The sequence below is a fragment of the Pezoporus wallicus genome, unplaced genomic scaffold, assembly GCF_028554395.1.
Source record: "Pezoporus wallicus isolate ANWC-B61680 ecotype Strahan unplaced genomic scaffold, APGP_CSIRO_Pwel_v1 contig_232, whole genome shotgun sequence".
In the NCBI taxonomy this organism is placed as follows: domain Eukaryota; kingdom Metazoa; phylum Chordata; class Aves; order Psittaciformes; family Psittacidae; genus Pezoporus; species Pezoporus wallicus.
In genome coordinates, this window is record NW_026638265.1 from 9,947 (window position 1) to 33,374 (window position 23,428).

General features: G+C 36.2%; 2 long non-coding RNA genes across 2 annotated transcripts; both read right to left on the bottom strand.

The window, feature by feature from the left end:
- Nucleotides 1–738: 738 nt before the first annotated feature.
- Nucleotides 739–10,682, bottom strand: LOC130599621 (uncharacterized). Its single transcript, XR_008972274.1, has 3 exons — nt 10,227–10,682; nt 7,792–8,006; nt 739–759 (listed from the first exon to the last, which is right to left on the bottom strand). It is a non-coding gene; the product is annotated as an uncharacterized LOC130599621 (long non-coding RNA).
- Nucleotides 10,683–13,296: 2,614 nt separating this feature from the next.
- Nucleotides 13,297–22,863, bottom strand: LOC130599623 (uncharacterized). The gene is made up of 3 exons (XR_008972275.1): nt 22,736–22,863; nt 16,337–16,476; nt 13,297–13,521 (listed from the first exon to the last, which is right to left on the bottom strand). It is a non-coding gene; the product is annotated as an uncharacterized LOC130599623 (long non-coding RNA).
- Between the last annotated feature and the right edge of the window lie 565 nt (nt 22,864–23,428).

Consider the following 23,428-nt stretch of genomic DNA (forward strand, 5'->3'; position numbering starts at 1 on the left):
GCAGCATTTCTGCAATGCTGTTGACCTCAACTGTTGATACTATATTCTGTGTGTAAGACCTTGAAATGATGTGACTAAACACTGACAAGTTTTCAGATTTGTCAATAAGTGACTTTGCAATCTATTTTACAGTGGTAGAAGCCCTTTTGGAAAAAGTTTCAATTATACTCTTTTATTGCCTTACAGGATTTTATTTTGCTCTCCTACAGGAGAAAGGGACCGAGCCCCACAGCAGTTCATAAATGTACATTTATTGGCACACACAGAATTTATGGCCTAATGATTAATAGATCTTCTAGGAAGGCTCTGTTTTATAGACACAGTTACCTCTAGTATCACTAAAAGTTACTGGCCAACAAGATGTTACCACTGGCTTTTTGATTGGTATCAACCTCTAATAGCAACCATTAATAAAAAAATGTATTAATCATATATTAACAACTTATATTTTATGTATACGCTGCAGTGAATTATGCTCAAGAAAATCAGAGAGCTCTAGTACATTTTAGTCTCATACAGAAGAATGAAAGCGGCAATCTTGCCCTCTCGAAAGATACAATTGATATTGTGGGCTCTAGACCTATCTTTTCAACAGGAACATGCATTTCCGTGTGAGGTACTGGATCTCTGCTTTTTTCCTATATTTCTGTGAAATCAAGTATATGAACTTACTTCAGCTGTTCATGGAGCATGTTATTCAATAATACCACCTTATCCTAGCAGCATGCCAGAAGTATGATTCAGTGTCATTCATTACTGCTGTGGAACAAGACAGTGAAGAAAGTTCAGAGCGAGACAGTTTTCATTTTCACCCAGTCTTCAGGTTTTCTGGTTTGAAAATAAATTATTATGAATTATAAAAAGATATTTCTTTTCCTTTAAGTGATAAGTTTGATGATGAATCAGAGAACGTCTTGACATAAACAAAGATCCTATTACTGACATCCATATTTTGATCATGAAAAGGAGTTTCTCCCATCAAGAATCTATAATTATATTGGTTGACCACGTCACCACTGCAGATGTGAGCAAGCATAATACTTAAAGGCAGAAAGAAAATCTGTATAGAAAGGACTCTTTTCAGCATTTTGGTGTATGCGCAGATAAGTAATGACAAGATAGAAGGGAGAGAACTAGAAAAATGCTGGAAAGTAGAATTATGAAACTGAGTAACACCGTGTTTACGCACTGGTTATCTCCTGGATATTTTTTCTTGGACTCGGGGATGGTGAGGGAGGCAAAGAAACCTTTAACCCATTCTTTCATGTTATTGGCTTTGAAATACACGAAAATGTGTCTTACCATTGCAGACTGATCACCAGGAGACAGATCTGTAATTGCCATACAAAACATTCCCAGCATGGCACTGCAAAAAAGAAAACAAAACCAGGTACAGAGTCTTGGGTGACATGGTTTAGTGTGTGGTGTCCCTACCCATGGCAGGGGGGTTGGAACTTGACTATCTTAAGGACCCTAATTATTTTATGATTCTATGTCAAAATTCCATTTTTGTCATCTTCAGATAGAAAGCTCTGAACAAGATAGAAGGGTTTGTCTGAAGTTTGTTAGACATGGGAAGCCTATGGAAAAGATACAAAAGCAGATCCAGATCAGTCTGTTGCTTTTGATTTCCAGAGCATTCATAGGACATCGCTAAGGACATAATTATAAAATTGAAACCTCACTAAAAATATTAGGCCTGATTTTCTTAAAGGTGACTTTAACTGTCCAAGATGACACATATATGTTAAGGAACAAGAAATTTAACTCCTTGTCCTTAAATGCATGCAAGTTTTATGCCTCTTCTTTCATTCATGTCACAGGAAAAAAAAATAAAATTGCCCAGTTTTCTCTCCAGGTTTGAATTTTCTGTATCATCACTGTTGGCTAAAAGACCTATTATAGGGAATGGACATAGTCAAACTTTAAGAAAGCCATTTGAATTTTACCAAGAATAACAAATATAATAATTCTTTTTGTCATATGATTAAATAAACACCTGAATTAGAAATACTTGTTTGGTGCTAATCATACATGGTATCTGCTTTGCTATTCTTCCTTTAAGACAGCAAATACTCCCATGGAAGATGCTGCACATGGATGACTTTACATTGCCCAAATCAGCAGCTAGATAGCCCTGGCCAATTTTTCAGGACTTCAGAGAGAGGTCTTTCAATTTCTGAACACCATAAAAGTAATTAAGCTTTTTTCTTCTCCACAAACTAATTGTAATGAAAATTTGCTTCACCAAAATGACACAGATGCCAAATATGAAATTGACAACTTTCATACATGATTTAGATTCAGATTTAGCATAGAATCATAGAATCCCAGACTGGTTTGGGTTGGAAGGGACCTTAAAGCTCATCCAGTTCCACACCCCTGCCATGGGCAGGGACACCTTCCACTAGACCAGGTTGCTCCAAGCCCCATCCAACCTGGCCTTGAACACTGCCAGGGATGTGGCAGATACAGCTTCTCTGGGAAACCTGTGCCACCGCCTCACCACCCTCACAGGGAAGAATTTCTTCCTAATGTCAAATCTAAATCTCTCCTTTGTCGGGTTAAAGCCATCCCCTCTTAGCCATAAAGAAGTAGTTTAGTGTTAGTGCAATTAAGATGACTAATGGGTTAAGTCTCTGTTTTCACTCTATCTTTTTATTCTTATCTAAACTGCTATCATAGATTAACACATAAAGTAACTTGGAAAACAGAAATAAAATATTGTTTATTCTATGTTCAGAAAAAAACATGACACAAAACAATGAGATATTGAAAATGAGTTCTACTTTACCTGAACTGTTCAAAGATTAAATTCCCATTTTTTGTCATATATCATCAACTAAAGTACTTCTTCTAAATTTTATTAATTACCTATCCCTATATAAAGAAGCATCTTAACACGGATTGAAACAAATTAGACTATGCTTCTTCAAAAATGTGTACTTTAAATTTAAAAGAGAATGTAAAAAACCCCAAAACACAATATGCCTTTTAAAAATCAGGTGGACCAGTTAGAAAAGAATGGTCATTGCTACACTTAGAGTTGTGTTTCAGTGTCTGCGCCAGGTTTGCTTTTTCACCATAAAAAATTCACAGATCTAAGTTTTTTTTAGTAATTTATAATCCCAACCACTGAAATTAGAAACAGATGCCAGTTAAATGAAAAGGCAGTGTAGAAAAATTACACAATGTGTTTTCCATAAGATGGGGGAAGTGTAAGAAATAGGAGAAAAAGATTGTGTCAAGTCACACAGTCAGAGGAACAAGGACACTCCTTCCCCCCCCCCCCAATTATCATTAATATAAGATAGAATGTTTAGCATGATTTCATCCTTACATGTTAATATCTGAAAGAACTTGCACAGTCAACATCATCACTACTTATCTATCATTTATATCTATATCAGAGAACCTGAGGTAAGAAAGTTCATTACAGGTTTCTAGTCCGGTCTGGGTTTGAATTTGGGGTTTTGTTTTATTTTGGTTCCTCTCCCTCACTCCCCACTGAGAGATACGTTCTACTATACCAAACAATATTGTCAGCAAATAAGCAAACTATCAAACTAAAGAACATCTACAAAGAGAATTAAAAGGCAGACAGCACTAAAATTTTAGAATAGACAAACGGATGTACGAGAAGGGAGGACCAGATTTGACATGGTACAAGTGTAGCTGTTTGCACAGGAGTTACGGAATATTTTATTGGCTAGAATTTGTTGGCAGGAGGTTATTAAAATAATAACAATAAAAGAAAACATACATGAGATGACATCATTTAAAAAAGGCTGTATTAGCAATACAGTGTTTTCAGATAAAGTTCCTTACACTAATTAGGCTCCTAAAGGACAGGTTGGGTAGGAGACAGTCCATGTAGCATGTCATTCATTTTAAGGCTATGCTGGAACAATAAAACCTGATTTTTCTTGCTAGGAAAAAGCTGAGTTTATAGCCAGCATGTTAGGGGAAATGATCCTGTCAGAGCAGAGAAAACAACTAACAGAGCACTTGATAGCTAGTTTGCTTTCCAGTGCCTCCTTTGCATTCACAGAGCTTGAAAGTCACCATCTGTCAAATTGCTTCAAAACTACAGGAATAATTTTGTGAAATCCCAAAGTATGAACAAGATGTTTCATCTTTCCTTTCTCTCAAGGTTTTCTATTGAGATTATAGAATGCAAGACTTTAAATTTAGGGGTATAAGAGAAGTCACAACATAAAACTAAATATAAGAAAACAGATTTTAAAACCTTTGAAAAGTATAAGGTCATGAAATACTATTGCTTTTTAATTATGATGATGTACATCTTGAGAAAATGTGAGAATTAAAGTCATAGTTCTCTTTAATCTGAGAGAAATCAGAATCAAGTCATTTTTGACTTTGTCTCCCAAGCTCTTAAGGTTGCCTAATTTTATAAGAAAAAGTGATGAATTTACCACATTGAAACTGCATTTAGTGGAAATGGAGATTGACTCCTAATAATTGTCCTGTGAATACGAGAAATTAAAACAAAACTTCTTTTGCATACTTTAAATACTGTATTTATATATTACATTTATTACCATTAATTAAAAAAATCAGATGGAAGAAGACTATATTTGTTTTTTCATACTATTTTTAAATGGTATTATATTATTAATAAAAGTGAGAGTTCCTGATTTGTGTCCAAGAATGTTAAAATCCATACTGTTAGAACTAAATGCAGAAACATTTAAAATAGTATTACCAAAGAATCTCTTAGCTCAATTAATCTAAACTTGAAAGAATACTGAATTATCCTTTCTGTATGAACAGTTTTGAGTAGTTAAGAACTTTGCAGTCAAAAAGGTTTTAATACAATATTAATAAGTTTTAAATTAAACAGTGCTGATTTTAATTTTTAGCCAAACCAAGGAAAACTTTGGTTTCATCAGGCAAGTTGAAGGGACAAGGAACATGTTTTGCTTCAGACATTTTCTAACATTTCTTTTTTCCATTCCTACACAGAAATACAGAATTGCCAAATATTTTATTAGAAAATTATCAGAATGTTTAATTTTGCAACAAACCAAATTACAATTTTTTCTTAATTTCTTTTTTTCTCCTCTCTCATATTAGACTTTTGATGTTTTCACATGGTCCAAAACCTACAAATTCAGGCAGAGTCAAGTGCCTATAACTTTCATTTGCTAAATACTGGCAATGGGGTTTACTAATTTATTTATTGATATAATAGTGGTCAGGAGATTTTCTTGACAATGGGAATCTTAGATTTTTATCCTTGATTTCATATTTTGTCCAATGACTCTATAATGCAAAATACAAACATAGGAATACATGGTAGGGTCAAAGTTTGTCTCCTTTCAGGTTAGCTGTAAGTCCCAATACAATGGGCATCTCGTGATCTTTGATCCTTATGAGTTTAAGCACTTGCCAGGAGCTGATGTCAGCACGTAGCTGTGGGTTCGGACTTAGGCATCTGAATTCTCATTTGTCCCCTAGACAGGTAAACCCTTTACCCAATTGTGCCCTAAATGCCTAAATTATATGTGTAAAGGTTAAATTCAACATGGCTAGGAGACAGGGAAAAGGAAAACATCTAGAAGCTGATTCTAGTGGTAGGGTCAGGAAGCATCAGAGCAGGGCAGACTATGTGCAGAGCTCTTTCCTAACGATACAAGAAAATGTTGCATTCAAACCAAAACACATGGTGGGAGGAAGAGGGGGAGCTGCTTGCCAAGTCAAATATAAAAAGGCACTGCCCTTGCAGTGCCCTGCAGTCCTGAATTTAAGGAGTGGCACTAGATGGGAGAAGAGCTGAAGTGAGTTTTTCTCTGATGATTTAAGAAATTGTTATTATAGGCCTTTCTCAGAGAGGAGCACTACTGGAAGATCATAGAATCGTTAGTGTTGGAAAGGACCTTAACATCACCTAGTTCCAACCCCCCTGCCATGGGCAGGGGCACCCCACACTAAACCATGTCACCCAAGGTTTGTCCAACCTCACCTTGAACACTGCCAGGGATGGAGCATTCACAACTTCCCTGGGCAACCCATTCCAGTGCCTCACCACCCTAACAGGAAAGAATTTCCTTCTTATATCCAACCTAAACTTCCCCTGTTTAAGTTTTAACCCGTTACCCCTTGTCCTATCACTACAGTCCCTAATGAAGAGTCCCTCTCCAGCATCCCTATAGGCCCCCTTCAGATACTGGAAGGCTGCTATGAGGTCTCCACGCAGCCTTCTCTTCTCCAGGCTGAACAGCCCCAACTTTCTCAGCCTGTCTTCATACGGGAGGTGCTCCAGTCCCCTGATCATCCTCGTGGCCCTCCTCTGCACTTGTTCCAACAGTTCCATGTCCTTTTTATGTTGAGGACACCAGAACTGCACACAATACTCCAGGTGAGGTCTCACAAGAGCAGAGTAGAGGGGCAGGATCACCTCCTTTAACCTGCTGGTCACGCTCCTTTTGATGCAGCCCAGGATACGGTTGGCTTTCTGGGCTGCAAGCGCACACTGAAGCCGGCTCATGTTAATTTTCTCATCGACCAGCACCCCCAAGTCCTTCTCCACAGGGCTGCTCTGAATCTCTTCTCTGCCCAACCTGTAGCTGTGCCTGGGATTGCTCCAACTCAGGTGTAGGACCTTGCACTTGGCATGGTTAAACTTCATGAGGTTGGCATCAGCCCACCTCACAAGTGTGTCAAGGTCCCTCTGGATGGCATTCCTTCCCTCCAGCATTCCTTCCCTCCAGCATATCATACTACTGATCTATTTCTTAGAATAATTACTTTTTTTTCCTCATTCTGCCCAGATCTTTGTTACATGTCAGCATAAAAGAAGGCATAGCTCATGTTTCAAGTAAGTAATTTTTCATTAACAGAGTCATGAATCTTGTGACAAGTAGCACTGATCTTCAGACTGCCCAAACCAGAGCTTCTATCACTTACTTATTCAAGATGATACTTTCTTAACTACAGTAGGTTCTGAAAACAAAACCATAACAGATGACTGAATTTGAATATAAGAACACATAATCGTTTTTAGGGAATTTGGCCACACAACAGTGATACTATACTCTGAAATCTGCTTTCTCTTTCATTTTATTGTGCTTGGCCTTTTAGCATATGGATTTTGGTGAGATCTTAAGGAACACAATTACAGTATTTTTAGAAATACAGTGAGGTTACTTAAATGATAATCAGATATTCTGAAAAGTCTCCAAGGTTTTTACAAAATTTAGTATTTGTGGAAAGTACAAAAATGGAACATCTTTTACCTGAAATATCTTAATGATCTGCATATTGTGCTAAAAGTACCCTCTTTATGAATGAAAATTTAACATAGTTCTTCATTTCAGCACACCTCAATTAGAATGTTAAATGACCTGTGGGAGACTCCGACTTTTTTTAATTCATTGTCTGTTGTGATACCAATTGTGAAAGAATGTCAACTTTAGAGAAGCCACAAATCTTATTGAATTGGCCTACCACTTTACTTGCTGTTGCAGCGTCATAAACAGTTGTGCAGCACAAAAAATTGTGTCTCTCCAGTAAAGAACCTGATGCATTTTTAAGTCATTCTGGGGAAGTTTGTATTTCAGTTTACTGCCATTTACTGCCTAGACAGAATTAATTTTTTGTTAAACTTTTGCATTAATCTTGATTCAGTCTGTCTCCCCCTCTGTTCTGTTACTCTGTATTACTTTGTTTTTTCTTCCAGAAGAACTCTGGCAGTAAAATGAATGTTTCCAGTACCTGAAATATAATGCAATTACATGAATTTCCTGAGTTGAGCCCCTATTTGGTTACCTTTGGGGAAGGTCCACCAGTTGGGGTTGTGACAGGAGTCAGCAGAGTTCTCCATGAGCAGGGAGGGGGCAGAAATTTCAATGCTTTGGAAAGACTGTTTCCTGCAGTGGCCCTTCAGTACTCACCTTTTGTTTTCCCACTCCAGTGAACGCGTGATGGGAGTGTTCAGAGACAGCCCTCCAGTAGTGCAGACAGAGCACGGTGAGGGCAAAGAGCTGGGAGGCAGGAAGGGGAGTAAAGCAGTTGCACACTTCACTGTAGAGCGTAAGACAAGGCAAAAAACCCAAAGGTAAATATGTAAAATTTAACTAAGTGTATGCGTTTGGAGGAATTCTCAAGACTGGTTCTAATAAACAAGGTTTATATGCACAACGGGGAATAAAAGCCACAAGATAGTGATTTTTAAATCTGAAATTTTAGTGTAGTATGTGTTTGTTTTGTTTGGCTGAAGCATCTTTTTTATTTACTACATTGAACGTATGACTGAAATACATGTGTACTGTCTAATATACTGCTTCTCTCCCAACAGTAATTTAAGGTGAATCTCATTAAAAGCCCTCTTTCTGAACAGATAAATGAAGCAATAATTTATTTTTAATGAGGTAAGGTGATTTCTTGCTGTGCAAATGTGCCTAGACCCTGTAAAAACAGTGTTCCCTTTCTACAAAATGTGGATAATGATGAGTGTTTATCAATGCATCATTGTCCTATTTGCTGCTAAGACTGACCTAGTGAGCTACATATCAGAACTGGGGGCTACTCTGCTAATAAAAAGGTCAGTATTGTTGTTGTGAAAGGGCACTGTTTCATTGTTTGAATTATTATAATGTCATTGGCATAAACTTCCAGAACTTTGTTTGAATTCTTTGTTTTTCAGGGAAGTATGGAAAGGACTGAAAAGAGTGGGAAAGGTGTTCTCCAAGCACAACATGACAGTTGTTTTAGAAAACAGCCAGAAATAAGGCTGAAAGTATACCTGGAAAAAATACCAGCTTCTGAGATTTCTCCACCAGTGACCCACAAAAAAAATGACAGGAAACAAATTCCTCCAAAATAAAAGTAAATTGTACCCTGGATCCAAACCCACCTGAACCTCTTTTGGTCTACTTAACATAAAGCATTCTGGATAATTTGGGAATTTTTAGGTGTCATTATATATTGGACACTTCAGATTGTATTAGGATAAGGTGACCAAAATTGCATTTTGTGGATTTTTTACATTATGCCTAGGTTTGTTTTTTCTTTAGTGTTATCTAAATTGCTTTGTGACATTTTCATATTAGCATTACAATGTTTATTACTGGTTTACATTTGGCTTTTTTTTTGTTTTTTACATTTTACTCATGGTAACAGATAGAAATTCTAATCTCCATCACAGACCTAATCCTAATTTATTTCATAGTTCTCCTGTGGGGACTATATTGTATTTTACACTAAATAAATTCTATTTCTTACTGTCTTCCTAATTTTTAATTTATGATAGTCATGGGATTATTACTCATACCTACATGTAGCAAAGCCCTAAAGTACAGAGTTATCTAATTTGATATAAGGCATTGGAAAAGTTCAGATTTATGCAAATATCTCTGCTTTTAGATACAGGCATAATGTAAGCAGAAACTTTCAAAGAAAATGCATACTTTGGTCAATCAGCATTTGAATTAGTATCTAAAAGATTAATGTACATTGCATACAAAATGTTAGACCTGAGAAAATCTTGGAAACAATTTTCCTTTAATTTCGTATTTGCTGAAAAACTGCTTCCATAAAATAATGATTAATTCTAAATTGGACTCAAAGAGGGTTTTAACACTGCTGCATTTGCAAGGGTATTTTGTGAATTATTGGCACTTTGTTTTTTTCCAGTTGGAACTTCCTGTGGAAACATACATGTATTTTTTAATTTTTTTTTAATATGTACGGCCAACTCGTTAGCTAATCAGTAAAAAACCACTGAGCTCAACGTGCAGATTCTAGGCAAAGACAAGGAAAGTGTTTTCGGAGCTTTAAATTTCAGTGACTGGACATTAGTTTTGAAGAAAACAGAGCACTGCCATCTTTTGTTGGAAGAGACTAACTGCAGCTATCAAATGTCAGCTGGAAAGGGTCTGATTTGGACACACTACTTTCTGTTGGAAGGGTTATTTACCACGTAGGCAGATGTTCTTTCTTATTAAACACACACAAAAAAAAAAAAAATTTTTTTTTTTATTTGGTGAATATTTTCTGAGGGAGAAGACTTCATACAGGTATGAATAAGACTCAGAACCTACCATTCTACTAGACTGCTTGTACCTGTATAAACAAAAACACTTCAGGCCAAATCCATAAGTCTAGATATGGTCTTTTCTTACAATAAAAACAATGCATTCAAGTTTGATTTGTTAATGCAGCTGAAGTTTTTAATGAAGAAAAAAAAAAACCCAAGTACCTACCCGTAACCCACGCTGCTGCTGAATCACAGTTTATTTTCTGAGAAGAGAGATCCAAGTCTGGGGTGGTCAGAAAGGTCTTTGCTTTCTATTGTGTACCTCGGGAGGAAGGGGTGAAATATAAAATGGTAGTTAATGTACATGAAAAACTAGAAACCTTTACATCTCTGATTTTACTCACTTGTATTATGGCAAATAATAATTAACAAATACTGTTGCTTCATGAATGAAGGAGCTTGTAAGAAACAGTGACATTTCATAGTGCCACAGAACCGGGAGTTCTGTGGGTTTACAATAATTATTAATTCTTAATTTCCTTAAGTAGAAAGACATGTCAGATCCACATCTGCCATTTTGGTATGCATAATTTGCTCATTTTTACCTACTACTTCTTATTTGAGGGCTTTTTTTCTGACAGTTTTGTACTGTGGCAAATCAGGACTCTCAAATCTGCATTTGACTGCCGGTCTTTTTCTGCTGATGTACAGTAGATCACCTATGGGTTTGATGCCAGCACCTCAGTCGGAATTAAAAAAAAAAAAAAAAAAAAAAGAAAAAAGTTGTATGTTCCCATAATTTAATAAATAAGCATCTCCTGTTCTTCCTTCCTCCCACACAATAGATTTCCACCTGGAAGTTCAAGATGGTAGAAAATGCTTATGACAAAGGGAAAGGAGTGAATATGCCAGATGGTGGAAGGACCCTCATTAATGTGAGTGCTTGGCTTAAAGCATCTTTACCTGTATATCCCTACTGACAAATATTAGTCCTGAGTATGTAGAACTGCCACCAGCCATCATAAACTGCAGTGGGAATGTGAAAACTGAATTCTCCTCCACAACTGTGGCTGTAAAAATTTCTTTATATTCCCCATTCAGATGCTACCCAAGTTTGAACACTGGGCATATCTAAAGGGCAGCCACTATATTCTTGTTTATCCAAGCCCCAGATGACCTAACCTCAGTAGGAATTTTTTATTTTTTTTTTTTTTTCTCTTTTCTGGGAATATCCAGATCTATACTATAAAGGTATCACTTTGCTTTACAACCAAAATTGTTTTCTAAACCACTCTCAATACTTTAATATAAAATGTCTTCTCCTTTGGTGTCTCTAAAATTAGTTTCCAGGTTACAGTGCTTGACCAGACATCAGGGAATCTGATTTATTTAGTTTCTAAGGTTTCAAATGGTCCATTTCCTTTAAAAAGTGTTGAATCAAAACATTATTTGCTTTATTTATATTTTACATGTACAGGGAATTAATTGGCTTGTATAAAACAAGAACTGTCAGATCTTAGTCTTTGTATATGTCAAGAGCTCAAATTTAGCAATGTTCCAGTAGCTTTATGAAGGAGCTTTGGAAGTGCATTAATTGCCACACAGCTCATCTTATTGAAAAATCAAATGGGAGAGAAGTTCACTCAGTATTAATAAAACATATAACTCTCTCCTGCCAGTTACCAAAATCTTTATGTTTCAGTGTCATTAATGCTATTTGTGCCTTCCATAAGCCCAAGGCTAAACAGATCGGTGTCACCAATGGCTTCAGCAAGTCTCTGAGTAAGTAGACTAATTACATGACCTCATGCATGTATTTGGATGTCTGGGGCATGACTGCTGTAAGCCTGAAGTTATGAAAGAAGAGACCTGTAACATCTTGTTATTCATCTATGGAATGGCCTACAGATCTCTGCCTTGCCCTTAAGAGACTATCCTTAAATCTGAGATATAATATTTAGATAAAATAAATATTCTCGTAACCCTTAGAGTTATATAACTGTCACCTCTTTCCAAGTCTGAAATCCAATTTGTGGAATAAAAACTCTATATAATCCATTTTGATAAAAGATAATTAGACTCTTAATATATTAATATATATTTAATACATTAATATATTCAATCAATGCACTTACTTACCATGCAGTTTTTATTCTTAGTTTTCCCAACAGGCTATGGTAATGACTCTTTCACAGTCTCAAAAAAATGAACTGCAAAAAATCTCATTTGACTCTGAGTAAAATCTATTTGCTCAAACAGCAAAATGTTAATGAGCATACCCCTATTAATTTCTGTACCTTTTGTTGACACAACTTGTTAACAAGGCTTCACATAAAAATTATTGAGCAATTTCATTCTATAGTTTTTTTCTTGAATATGTAAGCACTGAATTTTGAAAGACATAGATGCCACTTACTTAAGTCTTCTTTAGGTAACCTCTCTTAGAGGTCTGGCCATGCCAATGCTTTTATGAATATTAGCACAACTGCACATTACAGAATGCCCAAATATTTTGTTTACTACAAGGATAGTTCAGTATATTTACTGGAGGTACCTTTTAATACACCCATTCTATCCAAGCAATTTTTGCATAAAATAAGGTACCTAAAAATATTAACACTTTTGAGTATTTGCTATAGGAAAGGAAAAGTGTTTATGCCCAAGTCAAAGCTACAGTCAGTTGTCAACCGATAAAACTAAAGCACTGAATTCACTCTTACCTGCTTTAACAGACTTACTTTTCTCTTCTGTAAAAGAGTAAAAGTTCTAGAAAAATAAATATGCATAGTAAAAGCAAGGCTCCTCAAAAGTAATACACACAGCTGGGGTAAAAATGAGAACAATGATGCTTTTCCTGGCTAGGAAGTGATCTTGGACTTCTACTAAGTGAGGGGCAGTGGGCAGTGCTCTGTTTGTTTGCACTGCTAGCTCTCAGTTCAGTTCTTCATGCAACAAAATTGACATTACAGTTTTTCCAGCTCTAGTGTGTTAAAAGCTTGTATAGTAAAATCCTAAACTAGGGGCATGATGTGGGGGATTTTATTATTTTTTGCCTTTTTATATAATAAGCATTATTTTTGTAAACTGAATATGATGAGATGGTTATGGGCAATGCAAAATCCTCATTATAATAATAAATATAGAAGAACTACAAATCACTCATTCAACAATCACAATGAATTTCCTTCCAAGTCTGGGATTTTCAAACTATTCCCCCCATGTCCTGCAGACCAGCAGCCACCTGTTGCTGGAAGTGAAACTACTAGATTGGAGAATTTGGGCGCATCCTGGATTGTTTCTAATTCATTCATGATCTTGTACTTACTAACTGCTACTTCCCAAGTAATTAGGTGGTATCTACTTGCATGTAGTAGAATAACCTCTGTCTCATGCATTCATGCCTCATTTCCTCATTTAATGCTCTTTTCAGTCTTGTTATTTATTTTCTTTAATATTACACTTCCAGCTCTATAGCCAGATGAGTCACACTCGTTGCCATCCACAGCAGCATTCTCCAGGGCCTGTGAAACAATAAAGTAATTTATAAAAGCTTTTCCACTAAAGTTATATACAGTCAGAGAAGCTAACCTTTATTTTAGTGGCGCTTGAATTAGGATGAAATTCCATTCAGAAAAGATTATTCATAATAAAATGCAGAACATCACCATGTATTTTATATTATTTAAGAAAAAAAAGAAGCCACAACTCCGTAACTACACCACACAGCACAGTGCTGTGACAGGCAGTGCCTGACACAGATTATTTTTTTTCATTCAGAAATATAAAACCCTAAGAACAGGCTGAAAATTTCAGAGGACTTCCCTTCTTTGCCATAAAAAAGGGAGAACTGAGTTCTCAGAAATTCTACATTAAATACGGAATGACTGATTTATTTTCCTCACAACAGAAGAGTAATTTATCACGTCAAAAGGTTGTTTCCTTCAAGTTGCACACGGTTCCCCGTTCAGCTGTCATTATCCATCTACGATCATTACAGTGTACAATTAGAATTTGGGATTAGAGAGTAATTGTTACCTTCCTGAAGGTGACACTGACAGAGAGACAAGTAAAATGACTGTGAGATAAAACAGAGGTAATCCCTTCTAACATGCATACAGAAAAAAATCTTGCTAGCCAAGAATAAAGGTATCCAGATGCCAAACACGGGAGAATCTATTACGTGTAACAGAGGGGGATCTCCTGTACTTTTTCCATGGAGGAAACTACTGTTGTTTCAATGACATCAGTAGAAACTGACCTGTGAAAGTATAGTACATTCCTTTGTCATTTTAACCACAAATTTCAGTTTATTCACTGAATGAGATGAAAGAATTGTTACTATTACTGTCTTACTTTTCCTCAAGCTAACTCTCTCCGTGGACTTCCCGTGGAATTAGGATCGGTACATCGAAATGCATGCTATGTTCTGTAAAATTCAAGGAAGCTTCAAGATGCTGGCCTGCTAAGACACTTTATAAAATAACCCAGTGAAAACATTTAGTCAGATGCGCAGTGAACTACAAGTCAGAACACAGCACTGCTGCTTGCAGTGTGACAAGCATCATGATCTGCCATGTTTATTTCTCCAAATCCCTAAAGAATAAGATGGCTTGTCGCATTTGCAGTTGTTGAAGGGAGAAAGGCACAAATACTTAACAGCATTTCCATATCAAGAAAGATACCTGTTCACTTGCTGGGAAAAGAAAAATCATGTAACAAGGTATGGATGCAGAATAATTCAGTCTAATGTTTTGTTGCTCTTGAATTCTGTTATCTTGGGTTCCAGGGGACAAATAACAACATTGAACAGACAAATATTACTGAAATGGAGAAAATTTAGGGATTTGTTGAGTTTGTTTGTTTTTATAAATAAATAAATTTACGATTACATGGTAATGTATAATGTACAATTACATGGAAATGAAATGAAAGACTGATTCCTACACTTGTAATTTGAAGTTCAGAACATATCTAAAATGAAAGTATTTTGCCAGAGCAAAAAGAAAACTAGTCAACCAACACAAAACCACCAACAGAATTACAAATTGGCATTGTGGCACTGTGAAGAGTATTCCCTTCCCATTTAAGAAATATCTATATACTTCAAGAAATATCTATATACTACAAGTGTAACCTGACACATTCAAATATTGTAAGTTTTCACTAGTTTAAGAAAAAAAAACAACATGCCAAACATTAAAAATAAATATCACTTTAATATCATTGCAATGCTATTAAAAATCAGAGTATAAAATTTCATGCTCAGATCATTGAATGATTTGGGTTGGAAGGGATCTTAAAGCTCACCCAGTTCCAGCCCCCTGCCATGTTGAACTTCTGTTTAACAATACCCTAAGTCCTTTTCCCCAGGGCTGCTCCTAGCTCATTCTCCTCTCAGCCTGCGTTTGTGCTTGCAGATGATGAACAGGAACATATGTTTTATACCACCTTAAAAATCTACTTGTTTCTTCTTATAAATTGTGCCATTTTTCATACCTGCATACTTGTGAAGACCACGGTGTGTTAGAGGTCTGTGTAAATGTCACATACACAATTTTCAATCTTCTGGTATAGAAAATGTCGGATTTCTGTAATATTCTCTAAGAAACACAAGTGTCTTTGACTGCACACTGACATTGTTAGCAAAGTCCTTTACGACAATAGAGTACATGCTGTAATTTTCCCTAGAGCTGAAAACTCTTTCAAATGAACGTGAGTCAGACAGTACTTTCGGGAATAATGTTGCAAAATTGTAAATGCTACTTACCATCCCCATGAATGCTGCCTTTTGGAGGCAGTACATCAAGTGTCAGGCACAATGTGAACTCTAGATTGTTGGAGTACCTGTTAACATAGTGATACTTTCAAAGTTGTCTTGCTAAGTTTGAAGAGAAACAGCTATTTAGGTTGGCAAATGAAACAAAGGTTGCACAAACCAAACACATGACATTGTCTGTGACTTGCTTAATGATGTAAATATGGGTCTAGATTCAAAGCTCATTGGCACTTTTTGATCCAGGATAATTTTATATGAAATACTGGTTATTCACAATCTAACACCAGCCTGTTTATTGGAGAAGCACTAACACTAACTAGCTTAGTTTTCAGCACTCTGGCGATAGTTCTGAGAGATCTTTCAAAGACACATGCTCAGCTTTTCTACCTCCTACTAGGAGCCTGCCCCACTAGAATTGTGCCCTCTGGAAGTCTAGCCATGTGGTAGAGGTGATTACGATTACTTTAGTAATTACTTATAAGAAGCAGGAGAAACCACAAGGTAGCACAAAAAGAATTAAATCTGAATTCAACATGAATCATTTACTTCCTTCTGCAAACCTTTTCAGGAGAAGCTTTCTCCTTACTGATGATGATATCGCTGTTGTTTATTTCATGCAGGCTTCACAAAGGTGTGTCTTCTAGGGGTAGGTGCTGTCTTAGACTGCTGACGGTCTTCCTAGTTTTTTGTCAATATTGAACTTTTAAAAAAAAAAAGTTGCACATTAATATTTTCAAAACTGTCATGTTTCAAATGAATATTCAGAGTATTTCACTGTGTGACCAGATTAATAGTTCATAGAAATAAAGTTGGTGAAGCAGCCCTCTATTTTCATAGGCTGGGTGAATATATAGAGTTGATTTACAACAAGTATTCTAAGTAACTTTTTTTAAAGGGCTTGAAACAAAGCTGGGATTTCCAAAGCTGCATATGGCTAAAGTATTCAAAATCTCTTGTCCTGTATGTCCTTATGCCTTACATAGTAGTTCAGGCCTGTGCTTAATGAATGATGCATGAAGGGCTGTTAGGAAGTTGTGCTGCAGGGAAAGACTTTATTCTGAGTCATGAGCAGTGTTGAACTGTAGCCTCATTAATTTGATTAAAGGCATGGCTCATTATAGCCCAGCTGGTTATGCAATTTTTAAATAATACATAGTTTTCCTGAGATCTCATTAATTGAAGTTATTATGCATTTTATATATTTTTGTGACTCTTTGATCTAAACTGTTGCATTATCCTGCTGTTTACATCATGAAATTTGCCACTGGCCATACATGTGCAACACCTGAATGTTTGCAACATAATCCTTCTGATGCTTACCAGATATGTAGTTGAGTTTTCAGCTTTTTGGTATGGTTTGGCATTATGAATCACTAGAAAGATGAATAGATTGCATCCCTTTTGAAAAATAATTATATAACCAGAAAGTACTGCTAATAAAGAAGTTTATAACAGAATTTTAAGAATGTTTTGAAAGAAACTTCTTTTGCCTTTTTTAAAAAGTAAATGCTAATAAGATACAGTCAACAAAATGATCTACTGAAAAATTAGTTTGATAATTGCTTTCATTCACGTACTTCTTTTCCCTGGTGGTCAAAGTTATTAAGGTCACAGTGATAAAATTATGCTTTCTATGAATTGCTCAGTATTTCATACCATGAGGCAATCAGCACTAAATCTAGCACAAACACTATTCTGAATCACCTCAAGAGATGCCAAGTCAGTAGGTAGCAAATAGGCAGTAAGTTTAAAAAAATAATTCATAATAAAGACTGAAAAAAACAATATTGAAAGAAATTCTACAGCAAAAGGAAAAATGTCAGCACTGCAAAGACAACTCACTTGAAACCTTTGGTTCATATTGTCCTTAGGTGAACTATCAATGCCATTTTTAGGAGGAATACATGATGATTTGAGTCATCCAATCTACTGTCTCTAGTGAATACAGAAAGTTGACCTATGTCATAAAAGATGCAGGAAACATCCTGGAATTTGACTCTAGGTGGAGAGAACAGTAATGAAAAATCTCCTTCAAGACATAAGATTTCTTATTTGTGAAGCCCTGGCTGACAGGCTGATGTTTGACATGTCTGGAAGTCTTGTGATTGTCTAGCTCTCATATGATGTGCTCCGATTCTGCAAAGAACTGCTTCATAACTCAATTATAGTTCACTGGGAATATAACACTTTCTAGTAAGGAACTGTGAATGACAGACAGATTCTTAGAACTCCTTGGGGGGGACTGGACTGTAGACCTTCTTATCAAAATCACATGTTCTTCTCCCTCATTGACAAACACTGGTTTTAGAGCTGGCAAATGCTGTTTCCAAGCTTGCCACTTTTGCCAGGCACTGCAAAGATGCATCCTGAAGGTCAAGCAGGACATAAATTACTGAGATTTTCACTTCCTATATGTAATTTTCAAAAATTCTAAGCCTTTACATATACAAAACTTCTAGTGTTGAATAAGAACATGTAAACTAAACCCCATCATCTCCCCCATATTAACTAAATCCAGAGGAGCTGTTAAGGTTTTCTTTCTGAATATTGAACTTAATTCAATGGATTAATCTAAAATATACCTGATGGGACTTAACCAAAGGAAACTTGGTTTTCTGGGAAGTGATTATTATGCTAGCTGAGAAGCTATGAGAACCATGATCAGAACTGTTGACCCAGGCTTTCTTATGAAACATGCTCAACTCCTTTCATAAAATCTGGGCCATTCATACCCTATTTGAGGTGCTCAGGGTTAATGCATCTTTGTGGGATTTCAGCATTTCAGGCTTTCTAGTTCAAACACACGTTCTTCTACTTGATCAGTGTTCAACTTACGCAAAGAACAAGAGAAAGTCTCATTAAACAATATATGAGAAATTTGGCAAATGCCTTATTAATCTTACTGAGATGCATCTGAAAAACAAAGTACAGTCATATAAGTGATACAGCCATCTAAACCATAGAGCTGAAAACCACTGTGAATGTAAGATGGCATACAAATTACCTAGTATAATTCAACACTGTGCTATTACTCTTCTATCTCACAACATGCTGTTGAACTTTCATCCAAATTAACTCGCACCTGTCTTTGACACTGTCATGGTCCTTTCATCTACAACCAGTTTATCTGTATTTTAACAAGAAACAATCTTGTCTTTAAATAAGCAAGAGATAAGCAGGCAAAGTTTGAAATCCACATACATGTGGATCTTTGAGCTAAGAAGCATGCAAAGTCATGCATCAAAAGTAATTGGTATTTGAAAATGTTAAAGTTTCCGAAATGTTTTATAATGGGTTTCAATATACAATGATAAAATATTTTGACTCGGGATTTTTTTAACAAACAGGAAAAATAAAAATAAAAACCTCATGAAAGAAAAAATTATATTCTTTTTTGTTTTCCCCTTTAATACACATGGTAATTAAGTGGTAATCTTTCCATTATTTAGTGCTTCTATTTTAAACCTTGTCTACAGAATCATGAATTGTAATTCCATGGACTATGGAAGCACTCCTGTGATAGACCCCTCTCTTCTATGGTCATCGTGATTTTACATCTGTAAAGAATCGTGAGTTATGTAAATATACTTCTTCTTATTAACTGATCAGAGTTTACATGTAGTTGCAGATTTGCTCTAGAGGGCTCAGCTGGTACACAAACAGAGTTTTCTTGACATTAGTTGTGCTGGGTTTGAATATGGGTTTTTATCAATAGGCAGATTTTAATGATTTTTCCCTACTATTACTACATTCATAAGGAATCATAGTCAATTTCTTTCAAAAAAAACCCTAGAGATTTACCTATTCACCACTGCCAGCAGTTGGACTAGATGACTGCTGAAGGCCCCTTCCAACTGGAGCTATTCCACTCTATTCTATTTAAATGAGCTATGGAGTTGTAGTAAATAACTGACATGTCCTTCTCTAGAAAGAGACCAATTTTATTTTGGCCAGTTTCACTGGCAATACAACTGCAGTGTTGAAAACAGAAGTTTTCCTTACATCAAGTCTTACCTTGCAGTAGTACATGAAGTTCTCAGCTCCAAGTCCAACATCCACTCTTCATACTCAACCCCTAAAGACTTCCCAAGCATGAAAATGTAAATCGCCTGTTGGAACAAGTTGGGTTTTCTGAAAGAACGAAACCAAAGTGACTGAAGAGCCTGGGTTAACTTTACAAGACATCTATAGGATGAATTCCTTTTAAATCCCAGTCCAGTTATTATGCATTTTACCCACCACTCAAATAGACACAGGATTTACCCCAGGGAAAAAAAACCAGAAATATGATTTCACAATTTATACAAAATAACAGGTAAATGAACAGTTTAGATAATTAAGAACTAGTCCTTTCAAAACAAATTTCTAGAAGACATGGTTGTGCAGCCAAAAGCTAGTGTAGAGTTAGTGAACCACAACTAATCACTTTTCACTGTCTCTTTGGCTGTCCTGACTGTTTCTCAACAGAAGCTTGGATGCATTTTTTTTTTTCTGAAAACAATGAAAATGTAAAGTAGCCATTAGAGCACAGAAGTTTGGGTCTTTTGTCTTTTTCTAAAGCAAAACTTCAAAGTGTTGGGGGGGGGGGGGGGCAGGAAGGGGAATTAAAAAACCTGAACTTACTTTTTAGCAAAGCTAGCATATCAAGAGGAAAAAAACTGTCCTCAGCTGCTGCTTGGAAAATGGACCATCCAAGCAAAACACATCCCAGGAACAGAATTGTGGAAGACAGTTAGCTATTTCTGAGATGAAATATTTTGTTGAATTGAAGAGGACTGAACTTACTCAGGTGGAAAGACTTAAAGAAGGAAAACTGTCTGGGATCAAAGAACCATGGTTCAGTATTATCATTTATTTAATTTTTTTAGAATGAGCAGATTTGGGCAGGTTGCTTGTTAGCACAGTTACATTCTTCTGGGCAAATTGCTATACAAAATAGAACTCTGAACAGACACACCAGTTTTTTGGCAAGAGATAGATGAGCAGGCACAAGCATCCATCTTCACTGTGTGTCTTATCCTCCCAGGTGATGGCATAATTTGCTTCATGGTCTCTAAGCATAATTCTACCAATAATGATTTTTTTTTTTTTTATAGGAGACATTTACTCAGGAACATTCAGAAGCATAAGAAATGGTTCTGCTTTCTAAAAAAGACAACATAGCTAATGTCCATGCTCTAAGAAACTTTTGGGAGCAGTATATGCATCAGACAGCTTGTTTATATAAAGCATAAGCTAAACTGTAAGATCACAAAAAGATCTAAATAATACAGATGTTTCTTATCTGTATAGCATGTTTCCTTCCAGTGCATCTCTGATCTTTTCAGTATTATCAGACTTGACTTTTGGGCAAAAGAAGCAGCTTGTAACCAAAAACACCAGAGAATTCTTACTTTCTGGGTACATGCAGAGCCTCTATTTAAAGTCTCATACAAAAGGTTTCTATAGAAACCTGGAGGACTCAGCCAACCAGTACTAAAATGCTGAACCCTGAGGCCTATACAATATCCACAAACATATTTATTCCTCCTAACAGCTCCTTAAGTCACTGATCTCTATCATGCTGAAGCATAACTACCTTCTTAATATATAGTGTTATACCTTACACTAGCATACTCTATCTTTGAAAATAAAACAATCTGGTAACTGTTAAAACCATGTTTTTAACTCAGGTCCTTAACTGATCCCATAGCTAGTGAATTGGAAATTAACTCTGATCTCCTTTCTGGCATATACTATCTCCTAAGACTTTTTTAAAGGAGATGTTTGTCCTATATATAGTTATGTTTCAAATTGTTACTCACTAAAAGAGCAAGTATTTTTGGTTCCTTCTGAAAGTCATATTTCCATAGTGATGCCGAGCTGACAAAAATATGCAATACATCATGATAACTGAACATTAACTCACTATCACAGATACTGCTCCCAGATGCCATTTTAAACTTCCTCTGGAATATTATACTGGTACAAAATTCAGGTTTTCCTGAACCTGATTTTAATATATGTTCAGTATGAAGTATCCTCTCCTCTTAATTTTCAGCTTGTTCCTCGTTTCTCTTTTGGGTTGTTTGAGTTAGTTATCCTAGGCTAAAGCAGAGATAAGGACTCGTTTCAGGGTCCGCTCCTGAACAGCAGCTTGGATGGGACTGTGCTAGGTTTGGCTTCCTCCTCCCTGTACAGTGAAACACTCTCCTCATAAGCACTGCACAGTCCTCCAGCAGGTTTCCCAGCAGACTTCCATTCCTCATCTCCACAGCATCTCTTTCCCCTGTGCTCATTTTCACATTATAGAACCACCAGGGTCATCATTATTTCTCCATGTTTGTCCCCTGGAATGTCCATAAATGCTTATGTTCTGCTGGCTTTTAGGGCTACACAGAACTCCAGAGAGAGATACACATTGGTTCACCAATGCTGAAAACTCACACTGAGCAGAGGGTATATAGCACAAGACAGATGGAAGTCAGCTCAACTCTCTCAGTTAATTTGGGCAGTGCTTTCAATGTGCCTGAAAGGACAGACCATGTATTTCTCACACCTGTTTAGTGGGAGGTTTTTCCTTGTGCAGAATCTTTCTGCTTTCTTGACAATAGTCTTAGAAATGCAGATCCCTTCATTTTCCTACTTCTGACATTCCACTATGGTTGAATCTCTGTTAAAATAACATTTCAAATATAATTTAAGTCCATAAATATAGTAATATTTCCTTTCTGTTAAACCAAGAATCACCTGCAGGAATGACGGAACTCCAAAGTTCAACAGCACACCAATATTTCACAAAGAAATGGCTCTCCAAGACAAATTGGGCATTCATCTCTCTCTTGAGCTTGCAGAACTATGATACTAGGACATACCACAGACACCAATTCCAAGGATAATTATTCATACCATCTATGAACAACTCGCCCAAATGTTGTGGAGTTTGGGGCAAGTTTATCTTTAAAGAATTCATGACATACCTCCTTTCAATCATCTCACATCCACCCACACTGACATTTCACAAACCAAACTTATCCGTAATACCTCTCAACGCAAGGCATTTTCTACACATTTGTTCAGGTCAGCGTGCAAATGTTCTCACTTTCCAGCCTTAAAAAAAGAGAAGGAAAATAAAAGGAAAAAAAAACACATACTCCCACATTCTTGTACAAAAGACTACTCAAGGTCAGGATCAAGAAAAAAGCCTTTTGTCCTCCCCTTTTGTCCTCCTCTTAGCTTGTGCAGTACCTTCTTTCACAGAGTGCGCAATAAATTTCCAATCAGAATTTCGCATCTCTCTCAAGCTCTTTCTCCTAGGGGAAGCAAGATCAGACAGAATCAAACAGACAAATGTTACAATCTTTGTCCAAATGCCATTGCAAAAAAAACCCAAAAAGAAACACCACCCCCCCCCCCAAAAAAAAACCACCCAAATATAAAAAAAAAAAAAAAAAAGACCCTCTGAAAAAACAAAAACCTCAATCTTTATTTATAAGTAAAATCCTCACTGTAGCTTATTTATGCCATGGTTGTTGGAAATACCTTTTGAAGCACTTTACAGCAGATTTGCTGCCTGTGTCTTAATTGCCTGCTAAGTTCTCTAGACCATCTTTGATTTTTACCATTTTTTGATTTTTACTGTCTTTTTACATCTTTGATTTTTTCAAAGATGT